Below are 13,068 nucleotides of genomic sequence, written 5' to 3'. Positions count from 1 at the left end.
CAACTTGGAAAATGGTTCATTGATTTTTAAAAAATTATATTCAATTTCAAAATGTGATTAGTTTCAAATTAAAGATTCCTCTATTAACTTGTAATGCAATGTTAAATTTAATTAAATATGATAAAGATTCAACTTGCTGGAGAGTTCAATAATTGCTGAAGAGTTTTTACTTGTTTAATACTCAAGATTGAATCAGATATGCTGTTTTGTTGCTGTAAAGCTAATTTTCCATTTCAAGTAAGTTATACATCATGTCTTATCAGAACATAACTCACTTGTATGTTTTACTTTAAATAGAAATATAGTAGATAATTGTGAATTTATACATATGACACTGGCTATATCTCTATGTTGTTCATTAATTAATCAACCAAACTCACTTATGATTTTTTTGAGACAATATCGCAGTTCTGACTGCAACATTCCCTGACTTTACAAATGATATCAAAGCCTTATTGAACACGTACTCATATTTTAAAATTGATTTTGAAATAATATTTGCAAACATGGTATGTTAAAAATACACAAAGTAGTCCAAACAAAACAGAGAACCCCACACTCTTTATTAATCTATCCCTGACCATAAATGTTTAATGAGGAGTGTGCAAGTTCCCTGTTACAGTGTACATTCTGAGTCACACCATTAATGTGAACATTAATTCAAAACTAATCAGAACCACAAGCACTTTTACTCTAAGTCTTTCACAAGTGTAGCTATACATGACCATTGTTATTTGTTTTACTAATGAGTTCTGTGATTAAAATGGTTTAGTGTGCATGTTGTTTATAATTAGAAATGAAGGATGAATAGCAACATGACTCACAGGTTTATATCAATGTGTATCGAGATTATTTAACATGAAACTCTAATTCAGTGTTTTTTTTTAAATTGATATTATAACTTTCCCCTCTGACCAATGCTCAGGGAATTCAGTCTCTGTTAATCAGATTTTCACACGCTAAAAAGTCAATTCAGCTTTTACACATCAGTATTTATTTTGGAAGCAAGCCAGGCTGTCTGCAAAAGCTGACAGAAATTTGAGCCTGAGAGCTGGGAAACAGGCAAATATCAATATCATAATTAAGAAATTAACCTTCATCAGTGGACCTTGGAAATATTACATTTCTTATTGAATATTTCCGAATTCCAGCAATGGTAGACCTATTGAAGCTAAATGTATAAGAGAAAAATCTAGATTGATAATAATAATCAGACATTTTGGAAACCATTGTCAAATGATGAGGCATCAGGAGAGTTACACTGAAAATTATCTGCATAACTCTAAATATTACAGATGAGACATTTAAAATGACAACATTTTAAAGCAACAAATTGATGTAAGTAACTTCTTAATGCTGTTGCACTGGGCAGTATTTGCATGAATGCTGTCTAGTGGTAATTTTGCCCAGATTTGTTCCACATGAGAAAATTATTCCTGGGGTATGAAGTATATCATTATTGCAATGCTGAAGAAACGAGCCAGCATTGTCAGCATGGTACATGATCTGTGTTATAATTTAGTAGCTTTTCTCACTTTGTATGTGTATTGCTGAAGGAATGGGTCATTTATAACTGGCATTTCCAAGACTTCATTCAAGTTTCAATAGATCCCTAATGAAAGCAAAAAGTACTTTGACAGTGTATGAACCATTCATTCTGCAATTGATTGAAGAGATCCAGCAGAGGGCAGCACATGGGATGATATGCCACATAAGTTGTATTGAAGGTATTATTAGGTGCCATACTGGGAATATTGAGTCACCCTGCTCCCAGGGTAGGATGGAAAGAAATAAGAGCTTCAAAAATAGAAAACTTAACCTCAAACCCAACTCCAATATACCGACGATGAGAGAACAGAGTTAATATTTCTAGACAACAGAACTGGACTCAAAAAGGTTAACACTGCTCCTCTCTCCACAGAAGCTGGAAGACCTGTTGAGTTTCTGCAGGGCTTTCTGGTTGTATTACAGATTTCCAGTATCTGCACTATTTGTTTTTATGTCTAGTGTGCTTCATTCCTCTTTTAACAAAGGCAGTCAGTGAGGTGAGGAGGGAGAGACAAGGTAGGTGAATCTTGGATGCATTTTAATGTGGATACAAGTCCCAAATTTTAGGACAGTTTAAAATTTAACAATTAACATGATATTTCCAATAAATACAGCAACCGAGGAAACATGAGCACACATGGATCATTGAGGTGAATGTTCTACCAGCCTTGCTTGTGGGAGAGAGAAATAAAAATTCTTTGCTTCAGCCCACCCCAACACCAGAGTTAATTCTCATCAGTTCACAGTTAATTCCCAGTCTGTGGTGTTCTGTTTGATGTCCCTGTCCACAACACCATACCTCTATATCCTCTCCTGCCTTTAAATTTTGCAGAGGCCAGAATCTTTCCCTCGCTCTTTGGTGCTCCTTAGCTGCATCAAGGGCTTATCATGTAAACATTAAGAAAGGGGAGAAAACTTTTAATGATGCACTATCATTAGATTCCACAGGACCACTGCAAAAAACTCAGCTTTCCAGCAATCTTCCACATAATTATGGCCCATGCATCCTTCACAGCCAGCACTTCCTGGAATCGATGGAGAGTTGGTGTCTCAGGAGGCTATCATTAAACTGTAGTATCATAGTACTATGTTGTTATCTGTTAAACAAAGACACAGATATAAGGCAAGAGCAATTGCCAATGGCAAGGGAGATCACCGCAACTTTGCACTTCAGGCAAAAAAAATTAAAGATAAAACTAGAATTATTTGGAGATGTCAACATTGGACTGGGGTGTACAAAGTTAAAAATCACAACACCAGGTTATAGTCCAACAGGTTTATTTGGAAGCACTAGCTTTCGGAGTGCTGGTGTGCATCAGGTCAGACAGCATGTCTGGAAAATCAGAAGTTTGTTGACATATCAGGTCTTTTCCTCAGTTCTTATTCCATGCAGGTATCGTTTAGGTGGCACATTTCTCCATACCAACCACTTCACACTGTTTTCATATGGATCAACATCAGAAGAAGACAACAAAGGTTTTAAATAACACTGCTGGTTTTCCCAGTGTTCAACAACACCCATGATAACATTCTCATTGCTCGACACAATAGTTTCCTTTTATATGAAACATAGGTGTTTCACAACAAATATCAAACATTTTGGATCTTCCTTCTATGAGATGTGAATATTGTTGGTAAAATTTGCATTTGTTCATGAACCCTAATTGTCCTGGAGAAGGTGACAGTGAGCTGCCTTCTTGAACTGCTGCAGTCTAACTGCTGTAGATACACCCACAGAGGGATGGGGGGAGTTCCAGCATTATGACCCAGTGACAGTGGGGAAATATCCTTTCCATATCAAGACCATTCAGAATCTTATACACTTTAATCAAGTTATCCCTCATGTTTCTAAACTCCAGTGGAAACAAGCCTAACCCGTCCAACCTCACTTTACAGAATAACCCAACCATTCCATCAATCTAGTAACTCTCCACTAAATCAATTCTAATGCAATTATATGCCCCAGGACTGATCCTTTTGGAACACCACTAATTACATCTTTCCAACCAGAAAAAGACACATTAATCCGGACTTTCTAAATTCAGTGTGTTACTAATCACAAATGCATGCTAATACATTATTCACAACAATGCGAGCTCCTATCTTGTGCAATAACCTTCTGTGGGTCCTGATTGAACGTCTTCTGAAAATCCAAATACACTACATCTGCCAGTTCTCCTTTAGCAACTCTGCTATATATATCCTCAGAGAACTCTAACAAATTTGTCAAACATGACTTCCCTTTCACAAAACCATGTTGACTGTGTTCTATTGTGATAGGCTTTTCTAAATGTCCTGCAATGTCTTCCTTAAATATGCACTCCAGCATTTTCGAAAGAACAGGTATGGGCTTACTAGCTTATAATTTACTGCTTCCTGTCTGTCTCCCTTCTTGAACAGGGGGTCACATTGGTAGTATTCCAATCTGCTGAGCCCTCTCTGAATCCAGTGAGTTCTGAAGTATTTCAAAAAATGACTCCAAATTCTCTGCAGCTACATAGATGCAGACCATCAAGTCCTAGTGACTTGTCTGCCTTTTGTCCCAATAGTTTTTCCAATACTTTGTGATAGAGATTGTTACACGACCGTACCTTCCATTAGGTAAAAATAAAGGACAGCAGATGCTGGAAACCAGATTCGACCATTAGCATTTTGCTATTTGATATCTTTTTGATGTTTATGGTGAACTCCACATTGAAGATCAATGCAAAATATTGATTTAAATTATCTGCCATTTTCATATTTCCGTTATCAATTCCCAAGTCACATCCTTCCCGGGTCCCATACGCATTTTAGCTACTTTTTAAAAAATATGGTAGATGTTCTTGCTGCTTGTTTCTGTATTTAGTTGCTAATTTACAGATACAATCAATTTTCTCCTTTCTTATGTAAGCTTCTCAGGCATCTGCTGCAATTTCTTTAACAATTTCTCAATACCCTGGCTTACTATTTGATTTTGCCACTTCATATGCCTTCATTTTTTTGTTGGATGCTCTCCTTGATTGCCTTTGTTAATCACTTTGTATACTTTTGTCCAACTTTCCCATTGAATCCTTCTTTTTGGCCAGAATAGATGTTCGCTGAATATCTGCTTAAGCATCTGCTTAGGCTCTTCCTTCAACAACATGGGACAGATTAGAGTGTTATTTTTTGGGGCTGTGGAATCTAATATGAAGTTAACTTGCCAAATGGTAATGAGGTCAAAGGTTGTCTGAAATTACAGATTTAAGTGCAGGCTTATTAGGTTTTTTTTAGTTATTCATTCATAGGATGAGGGTGTCACTGTCTTTGAATGGAGTCATTCAAATGTGGTCTTATGCAGATGAACAATTATATTAATCCTCAGTGAATGCTGCACAAAGAGTCATGATAGAGAAGGTGTTAGCTCTGAGGCAAATGACGTACCAATGGAATCTGAGCACTATTCAGTTTCAGCACTCCCTCAATGATAAAAAAACTCACTGTACATATCTCAGTCCACACTATCTAAATGTTTAGATATTTTAAACGTTGCTGCTTTCCACACTCTAATAACAAATGCTCCTTTAGATAGGTCTTTATCTCAGTAATACTGGCACACTGACAATTTACAAGACTGCATCATAAACATGCAAAGATCAATTTTCAAGTTAGCCATGTGGACGGTAACCAAACAGAGTAGGTCACATTCTAAAAATATTAGTTGCAGACAATACTTTTTCTATCCCACATGTAGTAGAGCATCTGACAGTAGGTGGCAATGATCGGGGAAAGCTCATCAGTTTATCTGTGCTCTTTCCTGCAGGGAGCAATATTTTTGACCAGCTAGGGAAGATGGCGTAAGAGGGCATGGACTTGGGTTTTACAGCATGGCCCACTGTATCCACAATAGTTTTCAAGCATCTATCTACTAAGGTGGCACAGTGGCTCAGCAGTTAGCACTGCTGCCTCACAATACCAAGGGCCAGGATTTCATTCCAGCCCTGGGTGACAATCTGTGTGGAGTTTACATGTTTTTCCTGTGTCTTTGTGGGCTTGTGCAACCACAGTCCAGTCTCTCTTCATAGCTGAAACAAATGGGCACGGGATGACGAATGAAGAAAAAAAAACAGGACTTGTGAGCAACCTTCCTCTCTGTGTTTGCCTGCACCCAACTGTCCCTATGTTCTATGTTCAACAATTGGAGTCTACACATCAATTGCAGCATTGACCTCAGGCTCCAGAGGTCACTGCTACGTACAGACTTCAAAGGCCCACATAGCCAGAAAAAAAATTAGAGGGAACAGTTCCTATGCATAGGAAGGCTTTGATGGTAGCTACAGAACAAAGAATAGGACTACAGTTGGCATGCAATGGTTCTTTGTCAGATTGACTGACATTACCCCTGTACCTGAGAAGCCTCAGGGAAGCAGTAAGATAGAAGCAGAGTTCCAGACTGGTGGGTCAGCATTGAAGAGTCAGGGTCCCAAGTAGTGCAGACTATAGCCATTGACAATGGCGGGAAAACTGAAGTACTGGTGGAGCAAGCCAACAGCTGTGGGAGACCAAGGCAGACTGTCTGAGTAAAATCCCTGGTCACAAAAGAGAGAAAGATATCTTTTGAGTTTGGGAGGCAAAGTCATCAGGATTCTCTAAGCTGTGTGTTTCCTTAACACTTCAAAATTTGTTACCAGTGGAATAAAGAATCCCTTTTTAATACAAATGCAATGTGTTTAAATTGTCTATTACAAATGGACAAATTTAAGGGGATGAAATTGAACAAGTTTCTACAACAGGCAGGCAATCAACTCTACAGTTAACAGTCCAGGTAATGAAGTTGAAATGACAAATAAAGGAGAATTCCCACAATAAGAACAGACATAATGTACTCAATGTTGCTGTCAGCTACAAAATATAAAAATTATACTTGCTGAACAATTGCCAGACTGCTGTTTCCAGGGGCAGAATCATCTGGTGAGACTGGAGGTGGATATGGATTTTAATTAGGTGGAATGATGGTCTGCTGAAACCATGCTGCCTTCTTACCACCAGCAGATTTATTGTCTAGGTGGGTCTTTCCATGGTCGTTTGGCCTTCCTCCTCCCCTCCCCATCTCTAATTGTACCTCTTAAGTGACTGACTAATGACCATTTTAGGATCTCCTTCCACCACTGCTGGAATTAACCCAGCATTAATCTGATCTGTCACCCCAAGGTGTGCCCAACAAGGCCAGTTTGTGCAGACAGCTTGTTCCCTCGGAGAGGTAGCCCTTGATTAAACACAATCTGTGTTTGATGAAGCAACTGGATGTCAGGGAGGGCAGTGCCACCAGCAGCTACCCTCCTTGCCTTGCTCTGACCCCCTTTGCCATCGTCACCCTGTGATACCCAAACCAAGATCCCAACTCCCAACCAGCCCTATAAATAATTTTTGTGGCTGGTACAATTACAATATTTAAAAGGCTTCTGGATGGGCATTTAAATAGAAAAGGTTGAGAGGAATATGGGCTAAGTGCTAGAAAATGAGCCAGGATTAATTTAGAATATTTAGTTCTTCAATCAGATTGCAAGATCTTCATTCAGAAATGAAGAATCCAAATAGTATGGAGCAGGCATATCATATAAATGATGTATAGAAGTCAAACAAAGGATTGAGAAGTACAGGAGTGACTAAGAAATATAAAAGGCAAAGTTAGAAAATGTAAAATGAAAACTGTTTACAGTTTTAACCGTCTCTATTAACTTTCTTATTTCTAAAGCCAGGCATTTTGACAGCGAACTGATAGTTTTAAATTTCATGTGAAGTGAACTCATGTTACATTGCAACTGACATCATATTTGTTGAACGAACACATGTAACATGAACAAATGGAAATGTAACTGCAGAAGGAAATTTATCATCCATGTTACAATTTAGAAGTGCCTCAATGGCTGAAGATAATTGAATCCATTTCCCAATAATTGGATTAATTGGTCTTGTTAAGTTAACAATTGCCATATGTTATAATTCGATTGAGTCTATTGGGAAATTGAAAATCCCAAGAATTTGGGCTATGACCAAGTAATCTTTCAGTCAAAATTAGATGGTGTGTAGCTGGTATTAAAGTCAGCAGCAGGTGGATTATCAAACTGACAATCATTTAACAGTGAACACATTTTCTTGTAAAGTCCTCTGAAAGAATTCAGACTCCATAGCCTAAACAATAACTAAAATGATTGAATTTCCAACTAATATGTTTGATAAATAGTGGATATAGCTATATCACTCATAAGCATTGTTCTGATATGTTAGACTGAGATTGGAAAAATGTTTTAAAGATAGATTTGAAGTTCCAGACTGGTCAAACTACTTGATGTTAAACAAAACAATTTATTCAAATGTTATGGTTAACAGACAAGAAAAAATGAATTTAGAATAACTTAACTATTGGAAAACTTAACCAAATAATAGATACAGTACCTACTACAGTTGTTACTACAGTTGTTATGGGGGATTTGAACATGCAGGTAGACTGGGAGAATCAGGATGGTATCGGGCCTCAAGAAAGAGACTTTGTGGAGTGCCTCGGAGATGGATTTTTAGAGCAGCTGGTGCTGGAGCCGACCAGGGATAAGGCGATTCTGGATCTGGTATTGTGTAACGAACCTGAATTGGTCAGTGACCTCGAAGTGAAGGAGCCATTGGGAAGTAGTGACCATAATACAATAAGCTTCAATCTGCAATTTGAGAGGGAGTGGGTACAATCTGAAGTGACAATATTTCAGTTGAATAAAGGGAAATATGGAGCTATGAGGGAGCAACTGGCCAAAGTTCAATGGTTCAATACCTTAACAGGGAAGACTGTGGAGGAACAATGGCGGATATTTCTGTGTATAATGCAGAAGATGCAGGATCAGTTCATTCCTAAAAGGAAGAAAGATCCCAGGAGGAGACATGGGCGGCCGTGGCTGACGAGGGAAGTAAAGAAACATATAAGGTTAAAAGAGAAAAAGTATAACTTAGCGAAGATAAGCGGGAAAACGGAGGACTGGGAAGCTTTTAAAGAACAACAGAGGATTAGTAAGAAGGAAATACGCAGAGAAAAAATGAGGTACGAAGGTAAACTGACCAAAAATATAAAGGAGGATAGTAAAAGCTTTTTTAGGTATGTCCAAGGCAAAAAAATGGTTAGGACAAAAATTGGGCCCTTGAAGACAGAAGCAGGGGAATATATTACTGGGAACGAAGAAATGGCAGAGGAATTAAATGGGTACTTCAGATCTGTGTTCACTGGGGAAGACACAAGCAATCTCCCTGAGGTAACAGTGGCTGAAGGACCTGAACTTAAGGGAATTTCTATTTGCCAGGATTTGGTGTTGGAGAGACTGTTAGGTCTGAAGGTTGATAAGTCTCCGGGACCTGATGGCCTGCATCCCAGGGTACTGAAGGAGGTGGCTCGGGAAATCGTGGATGCGCTGGTGATTATTTTCCAGAGTTCAATAGATCGGGGTCGGTTCCTGAGGATTGGAGGGCGGCTAATGTTGTGCCACTTTTTAAGAAGGGTGGGCGGGAGAAAGCAGGAAATTATAGACCAGTTAGTCTGACCTCAGTGGTGGGAAAGATGCTGGAGTCTATTATAAAGGATGAAATTACGGCACATCTGGATAATAGTAACAGGATAGGACAGAGTCAGCATGGATTTATGAAGGGGAAATCATGCTTGACTAATCTTCTTGAATTTTTTGAGGATGTAACTCGGAAGATGGACGAGGGAGATCCAGTGGATGTACTGTACCTGGACTTTCAGAAAGCTTTTGATAAAGTCCCACACAAGAGGTTAGTGAGTAAAATTAGGGCACACGGGATTGGGGGCAAAGTACTAGATTGGATAGAGAATTGGTTGGCTAATAGGAAACAAAGGGTAGTGATTAACGGCTCCATTTCGAAATGGCAGGCAGTGACCAGTGGGGTACCGCAGGGATCCGTGCTGGGACCGCAGCTTTTTACAATATATGTAAATGATATAACAACTGTAGTAACAACTGTAGTAGGTACTGTATCTATTATTTGGTTAAGTTTTCCATATCATTTTACAATATATGTAAATGGTATCAGCAATAACATTAGCAAATTTGCTGATGACACAAAGCTAGGCGGTAGGGTGAAATGTGATGAGGATGTTAGGGGATTACAGGGTGACCTGGACAAGTTAGGTGAGTGGGCAGATGCATGGCAGATGCAGTTTAATGTGGATAAATGTCTGGTTATCCACTTTGGTGGCAAGAACAGGAAGGCAGATTACTACCTCAATGGTATCAAATTAGGTAAAGGGGCTGTTCAGAGAGATCTGGGTGTTCTTGTCCACCAGTCAATGAAGGCAAGCATGCAGGTACAGCAGGTCGTGAAGAAGGCTAATAGCATGCTGGCCTTCATAACAAGAGGGATTGAGTATAGAAGCAAAGAGGTGCTTCTGCAGCTGTACAGGGCCCTGGTGAGACCACACCTGGAGTACTGTGTACAGTTCTGGTCTCCAAATTTGAGGAAAGACATTCTGGCTATTGAGGGAGTGCAGCGTAGGTTCACGAGGTCAATTCCTGGAATGGCAGGATTGCCTTACACGGAAAGACTGAAGCGACTGGGCTTGTATACCCTTGCGTTTAGAAGACTGAGAGGGGATCTGATTGAAACGTATAGGATTATGAAAGGACTGGACCCTCTGGCAGGAGGGAACATATTTCTGTTGATGGGGGAGTGCCGAACCAGAGGACACAACTTAAAAATATGGGGTAGACAATTTAGGACAGAGGTGAGGAGAAACTACTTCACCCAGAGAGTGGTGGCTGTGTGGAATGCTCTGCCCCAGAGGGCAGTGGAGGCCCAGTCTCTGGATTCTTTTAAGAAAGAATTGGATAGAGCTCTTAAAGATAGTGGAGTCAAGGGGTATGGAGATAAGGCTGGAACAGGATACTGATTAGGAATGATCAGCCATGATTATATTGAATGGCGGTGCAGGCTCGAAGGGCAGAATGGCCTACTCCTGCATCTATTGTCTATTGTCTATTGCTATTGTCTATTACTAATCAACTGTTTCAAGACAGTAAATCCCATAAACACACCCCTTGGCAAAAGGCAAATTCAGACACAGATTCTCAAATGCAGTTTTCCAATCCAGGAGGAAAAAATGGCTAAAAGTGTTTTCTAATAAGCAATTGACATTGGTGTGTTAGAATCCAGAGCACGGCAAGCATAACACAGATTTCAACTGTTTATTGCAGTTTCATTAAAAAAAAACACAGTGAGCCATTTGTTATCCTTCAATTGTCACAGATTTTCGAAGGGGTTTTTGCGTTTGAGATTGCCAAATTAGAAATCAATTCCGCCACCAGCATTCTTTACCAAAAGAACAAAGCAACCAGTCGTATGCCTAGTTAATCAATTGATTGAAGAATTGTTAACAAGCTATGCAATCTGACCCAAGAAGCAACTGTTAGAATAGATGTTAAAACAGGCACAGAAAGTATAATAAAGAGAAGCAAAGAAAGATGGATTAATAGAAATAAAAGAGAGAAAAAGAATAAGATAAATATGCAATTTTCAAACAATAATTTAGAATCTGCAGCAATGAGACTCCATGCCTCTAAATTTATTTTTTTGGTAGCAGCAATGTTGGTTATAGAGTCGTAGAGATGTACAGCATGGAAACAGACCCTTCGGTCCAACCCGTCCATGCTGACCAGATATCCCAACTCAATCTAGTCCCACCTGCCAGCACCCAGCCCATACCCCTCCAAACCCTTCCTATTCATATACCCATCCAAATGCCTCTTAAATGTCGCAATTGTACCAGCCTCCACCACATCCTCTAGCAGCTCATTCCATACACGTACCACCCTCTGCGTGAAAAAGTTGCCCCTTAGGTCTCTTTTATATCTTTCCCCTCTCACCCTAAACCTGACTGTCACTAAAACATATCACCCTGTTAATAATTTACTTTCACAGAAATCAGCAACCTGATTTTTTTCTTATTGTTTTCACTGTGTGTCTGCTAGGTAAGTGCAGCAATTTTATGACATCTCATATCTCTTTGCATGATCTACCAGTGTAGAGAAGTTTCTAGCAAAGCAGGCCTCCTTCCTGATTTCTCCATTTAACCTGCTTTACAAAGTTGCTGAAAGTTGCTATCAAATTTTTAATGGACCAGACCAGATCACCTCAATATATTTTAAGAAGGTAGCACAGAACCTAATTTTTTCTTATTTTAAAGGTAGATTTGAAGTTCCAGACTGGTCAAACTACTCGATGTTAAACAAAACAATTTATTTAAATGTTATGGTTAACAGACAAGAAAAAATGAATTTAGAATAACTTAACTATTGGAAAACTTAACCAAATAATAGATACAGTACCCATTACTAATCAACTGTTTCACGGCAGTAAATCCCATAAACACACCCCTTGGCAAAAGGCAAATTCAGACACAGATTCTCACATGCAGTTTACCAATCCAGGAGGAAGAAATATCAAGAGAAAATTCAGAGATTGTAGCAGCCAACTCTTTTGAGACCCCAAGAGCTTCTGGTATTACTGAAAAAAACCAAAACCCAGAAATCTGGATCTGTGACAGCTGGTCACACACCCAATCAGGCTGCTCCCATTATTCCAACTTTAAAAAAATCCAAAGCCTCACAGGTTGTTTACACAAGTAGTCTTCAATAGTCAGTACAATACTTCTACCTCACAACCTCTCTTCAAAAAAAACACAGGACAAAACAACCCTTAAAAGTGACAGCATTGTCACAAATTTACAATCACTTCACCATTGTTTCTACAGCAAAATCCTGTCCCTCAGTATTTTAAATTGAAATGAGAAAAGGTGCACTTGGTCCAGTACATTAACTATATACATAGAATGGCAATAACATGAGGTGGTGGGAGGGTCAATTTCACCTATTGTGTCAATAATCCCTCTGTCTGCAATGGCAACTCTACAGACCCACTCTTTCAGCACAACTCAGGATGTGTTTGTCATTGTCCCACCCTCAGACAGTGCATTCCAAATACTAGCCATTCATAATGTAACAAAATTTCATATTCAAAGTTTGGGAGAAGATTTGTAGCTCGGGTGCTCATTGTTGTGGTTCTGCTTGCCGAGCTGGGAATTTGTTTTATAGTGGACCCAATATACCGGCCACTACAGCGGACAGCTGGAACTGACAACCGGAAGCGGCAGAGACAGGCCACTATAAATGCCGGAGGAAACAGCACAGAAGCGCTTCACAGGAGGCTCCCAAGCACTGAGGATGTCACCTAGACGGGGGACGAAACGTTTGCAAGACAAATTCCCAGCTTGGCGAGCAGAACCATAACAAAATTTCATATTGAGATCAACTAATTTTGGGGGGCATTTCAGATGTTTTCTTGTCCTGATTCTCGAAATGAGTAAATCTTGTGTTCATTCCAAGATGTTCAGCCAATTGTGGTGAAATTTTGTGACTCGTTATAGGGATGAATATGTTCCACAAAAGGTTTCTATCATAAGGAGAGAAGCACAACAAAATTCTACAGGCTCTCAGACTGCAGCAG

Source organism: Chiloscyllium punctatum, chromosome 8, assembly GCF_047496795.1.
Source record: "Chiloscyllium punctatum isolate Juve2018m chromosome 8, sChiPun1.3, whole genome shotgun sequence".
NCBI classification, from domain to species: domain Eukaryota; kingdom Metazoa; phylum Chordata; class Chondrichthyes; order Orectolobiformes; family Hemiscylliidae; genus Chiloscyllium; species Chiloscyllium punctatum.
Note: the sequence above shows the minus strand (reverse complement) of the source record.